Here is a 6,310-nt window from a genome sequence, read left to right as displayed (position 1 = left end):
GAGTCAAACTGCCAATAATTGCCAGGAAGCAGAATCTCAACACACTGGGATAATGCTCTGTAGAATGATGGGTTTTTTTCACCTTGTTTTGTACATTACAAAGGAGGAGACCCACTTACATGAAATCCATTCAATGGAGGCGGGAGAAAGCAAAGGGGGGAGAACCTCTGGGGTTGGATAAAAAGTAAAATGATAGACACATGCTTCTTTTACTTAGGTGGGTACAGGATGTTAAACCGTCAACAATTAACATTATAACTATAACAATGAAGGAATTTCTGGTCTCTGTCCTCAAAATTACAACGAAGGAATTTGTGGTCTATTTCCCAGCGCCTTGCAGCATTGGTTGTGCCCAGAAGGAGTCAGGGAAAAGGTAGGTTACAAGTCACCCTGACATTTCAATGATATGTTATCATAAATGCAAAGGACAACAGACAGGCTTAGTTAAGGTAAAGACTGAGTTTTGTCAGGGAAGAATCTAGCCTAGGACGTGACATAAACTGCTTTTAGTTTAAAAGTTTTCATTTCAGACCATCCTTTGTAGTTGGTTACTTTAGGTCTCTAGAGTTTGCAAGGCTGCCACACAGGCCTTCCCTGAGCTTGTCAGGTCATCATGTGGCCCTTTTCGTCCACATTAGTTTGAATGAGTTAGTTGTATGTCCAAGTTATTTTTCTAGGATTCGGTTCTTTATTAAAGGTGTGGACGAAAAAGGGGCCACATGCTAACCTGACAAGCTCAGGGAAGGCCTGCATGGCGGCCTTGCAAACTTCACTAAAGTAACCACAAAGGATGGTCTGAAATTAAAACTTCAACTAAAAGCAGTTATGGTGGGTAGTCACGTCCTACGCCAATATCTTCCCTGACAAAGGTCAAACTTTACCTTAACTGAGCCTTTAAAATGTCAGGGTATACAAAGTAGAAATTAAGGTCTAAGCCTGGGGTGAAGCGGAGGTCACGTTGCGATGCCAAGGCCTGTGAGTGAAGTCTGCTCTGGGGAGCCCAGGGCGGCTCGTGGACGCCCGCTGTGGTGGTGGGAGCCAGGCCACCCGCCCTCGGGAGAGGAACCCTGTGGCTGGCCGGCCTGCCTTTCCATTTCTAATGGGATACAGTACTTTTTTTAATAAGGAGCCATACATTTTTTTTTTAAGTTTGAGAAATGAATGTGATTTCTAATTGTATCAGACATGAATGTTTTAAAACTGTAACAAAGTTTAAAATGTCTACATTTTGTTTTTCATTTATTGTAACTGTTCTTTTATCTATTAAATTGTATGTGGGTGGGGAAGTTCTGTATCTCCTCTTAGCAATTGTTTCTTAAATAACTGATATGCAGGATGTATTTTCAGGGGTCACGACCCACAGGTATATATGGTATATCCAGAAATAAAGTTATATGTAAAATAAAATATAATGTTAGGGTAACTTGTAACTTACCTTTTTACTCACCCCTCAGGGCACAACCAAATGCCCTGGGTATCAGGACTGATTCCACAAATTCCTTCATTGTGATCATGTTAATTGTGACTGTTAACTACCTGTACCCACCTAAGTAAAAGAAGCGTGTGACTACTATTTTACTCTTTATCCAATCCCAGAGGTTTCCCTGCTTTTCTTTCTCCTGCCTCCCTAATCCATCACCATTGAGTTTCATGTAACCCACTTACGTTTCCCCCTTTGGTTGTAATGTATAAAACAAGGTGAAAACTGCCATTCTCTGGAGCATTATCCCAATCCGTTGAGATTCTGCTTCCTGGCAATTGTCGACAGTTTGGCTCAAACAAACTCACAACAATTCTTTACAGGTTTGAATGTTGTTGTTTTTAGAGGCAACAAGCATTTATTTGTGAATCATAAATATAGCCATTCTGGATGCACTCATTCAGGCAGAAGCCCAAATACTGTCCCCATTAGAAGACAAAGGAAAAGGATATTTATGAGAAAGGGAAGGGGAACAATTATATCAATAAAAGGAAGGCATTTCTATTTGTGCATATAATATAACATAGTGATATGAATTCTAAAGAATGTTCTTAATTTGGGGTCCACTAGTCATCAATCCCGTAGCCATAACTGCTTTTTTGTTATGTTTGCACATGGTTCACAGTAACTGCCCTAGGCCCAATCCAAAGGTTATTTTGCCCTGTTTTAACATCCCACAGTTTTAAGGCATATGACATGCTAAGTTTCCCTGGCATGGAAGTTCTGGGTCCATTTTAAAGTGGCTCTATTTATTTATTACTTTTTGCATTTTCCTTCTTTTTAAAAAAATTCTTTGTTGTTTAAAGTATTACACATGTCTCCTTTTCCCCACCATTGACCTCTCCCTGGCCACTCCCACCCCCAGGTTTGAATGTTTTTACATTAACACAGGGTTAAGCTCAATCAACTTTGAAGATCTTTAGAGCATTGGTGTTTTGGATCCAATCCCCAGATTGCATCACTAACCCAGAGTGGCTGCACCAAGTTTCTTATAATAGGCAGGTTCTCCAGAGACACAGAACCAATAGGATGTATCTATATCTCTATCTGCATATCTATCTATGTATAGAGAGAGAGAGACGAGGAGATTTATTACAGGACTTGGCTCACATGGCTATGGAGGCTGAGGGGTCCCACGACCTGCGGTCTGCAAGCTGGAGACCCAGGAAAAGTTGATAGTATAGTTCATATTCAAAGGCCTGAGGACCAGAGGGAGCTGAAGGTGTAAGTCCCAGTCTTAGGTCAAAGGCCCGTGAACCAGAAGGTCACTGGTGTTGAGAGGATTTTAGGGACAAGAGAGGCAGTTAGGGGAAGGAAGGTCCATGGGAGAAGAATGCATACTTACCAGGCAGAGACGGCTCCAAGCCACCAGATTGTTAACCCTATAGACACAGAGGACAGAAAAGATAAGGGGAAGAAGAGGGGGGCACGAGGTGCAACTGACACCATGCAGGGAAAGGGGGAACATGGCCAATTAGGAAAAGCACGGGAGGACATAAAATGGGGAAGGGTCCAGTTAGGAGGTAGCAGGTACGAAGAAGCTGCCAGCATTTTTAAACCCTTAGACAAAGAGACTCACAGGTTTCTCCCTATTTGGAGAGAGAGCAGGTTTTTCCCATTTGGGGAACCCCTCCATAGGGGTTCCAGGAGGTTAGGGCACATGCACTGGTTTTGAGCTTGATCCCCAGTAGGGGGCATGCAGGAGGCAATTGATCAATGATTCTCATCATTGATGTTTCTATCTCTCTCTCCCTCTCCCTTTCTCTCTGGAATCAATGAAAATATATTTTAAAAAACACACCAACAAATAAAAAACTTCAGGGCAGGTTTTCTTTCTGGGTACATGTGTTTAGTATATGTTCCCTCTCCTGGGGGAGCTTCTGAAATACCCGAACAATGATCATGCCAACAGCACCCCACACCTAACACTTAAGCCAGCTGTGGGGTTCCCCTGCTGGTGGGCTCATCTGCCTTCCATGGGCACAGCCCAGCACTGGGGAGGCTAGGACAAGGTCGGGTCTCCAGGCATGTACAACCAGCAATCCTTATAGGGGTTTGAGGATAGAATCAAAATGTGATTTTTGGCCCTAGCCAGTTTTGCTCAGTGGTTAGAGTGTCAGCCTATGGACCAAAAGGTCCTGGGTTTGACTCCGGCCAAGGTCACTTACCTTGGTTGCAGGTTCCTCCCTGGCCCAGCACATGCGTCATTGTCATGGTTCTTTCTCTCTGCCCTTCCCTCTCTCTTCAGTCTCCCTAAAAATCAGTGGAAAAATATCTTTGGATGAGGATTAACAACAACAACAAATATATACATATGATTTTTGTTTTTCCCCTCTTTCCTTTCTGTTTCTTACCTTTCCCTCTCTTTTCACTAACAGACTATGTACTTGATTAATTACCTACATATGTTTAACCGTATGTTCTGGCTAAGATTTGCTGCAGTTTTCAGTTGACCGGGCAAGACCACAGAGGCTTTTAACTCAGCCCTGAACTTCCATGCCCGGCCACCAGGAATGCGGAGGGTGATCAGTTAGAGGAGGGTGATCGATTAGATCTCAGAAACATCGGGATGAGGCACACTGCCTGACCGGTTGCAGAACGCTGACCATCCTGTTCCGGGGACCAGTAAGGAAGACATTCATCAAGACTCAAGACTCCCACAGGGACTCAAATTCCAGGCCACAAATCACCAAAACCCCCTTGTAGGAATTACCCACATTCCTTTTCCCAGATTCCCCTGAGTAAGCTTTCTCCTATCGAGCTTAAGGGAAGTGTGGATGTTAGGGTGTTTTTATTTTTTCCTATCACCTTCCCAGATTTCTGGCACCTGATATTATTAAACACACACTTATAATCCAATCCCCGTCCCAACTGCCTGGCTAAGTGGTGACAGGTAGCACAAGCCCCGGACTCAGTTGACTTCTGGTTTCATCCTGACCCCCTCAATTCAGCTGAGTAAGGTTGAAATTTCCAAAAGGAAATTTCTAGGGAAGTGAAATTGAAAAGAGAAAGCATAGCTGGCCCCTAACTGGGCTTGAACGTTCAGTGAGGGCCAGGTCCAGCCTTAATTCGAGCTCAGTTTACTGCCTTTCATTCAACCAGAAAGTGGCCTTCGATTTTGGAAGGGGTCCTTCAGGGAGTTACGAACTGGGACGGGGACTGTATTTAGCCTGGAGAGATGAGGTAGGGGTAAATGAGACCTCCTGGGATGATGTCAGCAGCAACTCAGACTTCAGAGAAGGGGGAGACAGGGAAGGACTGGGCTGTTTTGCCGCTGAAAGGGAAGGGGAGAGATATGTGGAGGTGGGAGGGGCCCCAAAGATGGAGAGATCAGGACTAAATGAAATCCAGCCCCGGGAAGTCACCAAAGTACGTGTTCTGAAAGGAGATGCCCTAAGCTCTGGGCGTATTTTTGCAAGGTAAAATCCTCCCCCACCTCTTGGCCACCGCCTGCCCATCCTCACTGTCTACTCCCAAACCTCCAGGAGGGTCAACCACACTCATGGGGATTTGTGTGAGCTTCAGATGCGATGCGTTAGGAAATCAAGCAAGGGACGGAGTTTTGTGTGTGCAGAAAGTAAACACTCCCTCCTTCCCCAGCACTCCTCCGGCACCTGAGATTTGCAAACATCTTAGGGAAAGCTTTAAAAAGGAAGGTCTCCATCCACGCTATCTGGATCTCAAGGGAGGGGAAGCCCCAACTGAAAACCTAAAGTGCATGCAAGAAAATAGAACACGTGAATACAGAGGAAAAGTGACCAGAGCACAGATACTTCGTAAAAAATGTTTTATTGATTTCAGAGAGGAAGGGAGAGGGAGAGGGAGAGACAGAAATATCAATGAGAATCATTTGATTGGCTGCCTCCAGCACACCCCCCAATGGGGATTGAGCCCACAACCTTGATATGTTTTCTGACCAGGAATTGAACTGTGACCTCCTGGTTCATAGGTCGATGCTCAACCACTGAGCCATGCCAGTTGGGCAGTGCAGATATTTTTGCTTTAATGAATTCAGGTTGTCTGAGGCACACAGACCCTGGTTCTCCTGCCCCTGATCCTGAGCTCATGCACTCATTTATCACCAAACCTGGCCACAGGCTTAAGTAAATGTTCCTCCTTGGCTTTCTGACCTGTGTCTGGCTCAGTGCTAATAGCAGACTCTGGGGACAGGCCTGCTCATGCTAGAACCCTGCCTCCCATACATCATCTCCCTCTGTTGGCAAGAAGCTACATTCTTTTACAGGTTCATGAGTCCGTAACTCCCTGAAGGACCCCTTCCAAAATTGAAGGCCACTTTCTGGTTGAATGAAAGGCAGTAAACTGAGCTCGAATTAAGGCTGGACCTGGCCCTCGTTGAACTTTCAAGCCCTTATCAGCTCTTGTTGCAAAATTCCCCAGCTTCCCACACCTGTTCCCTGAGGACGGCTCCACGGCTTCCCTTCACACAAATAAGATGATTAACAGTCGAAAAATGCTTTATACAATCAGTCACAGACACACATACCAAGTAGAGGAGGGCCTCTCACCTACACAGAACCCTGGGCAAACAAATAAGGATGGAAGCTCACGCAGGTAAACATCTGGGGGAAGCCTGGGAGTTCATGTCTCACGATGGGTTTCCGAAATCCGAAGTCATCCTCAAGCAAAAGCAGAATGCACAAAACATTTACACGTCTTTGAAGGTTAACTGATTTTTGAAAATTACTTGCTGGCCACCAGGAGCAAACGAGCCAACATTTCCAAAATCAATAGAGATATTAGTCCATGCTCCACGGCTGATCTACTGCGATGTAAAACGCGTCAAAGCAATGGATATGCAATTTAAACGGG

Source organism: Myotis davidii, unplaced genomic scaffold (assembly GCF_000327345.1).
Source record: "Myotis davidii unplaced genomic scaffold, ASM32734v1 scaffold524, whole genome shotgun sequence".
NCBI lineage: Eukaryota > Metazoa > Chordata > Mammalia > Chiroptera > Vespertilionidae > Myotis > Myotis davidii.
This window is presented reverse-complemented; position numbering follows the sequence as displayed.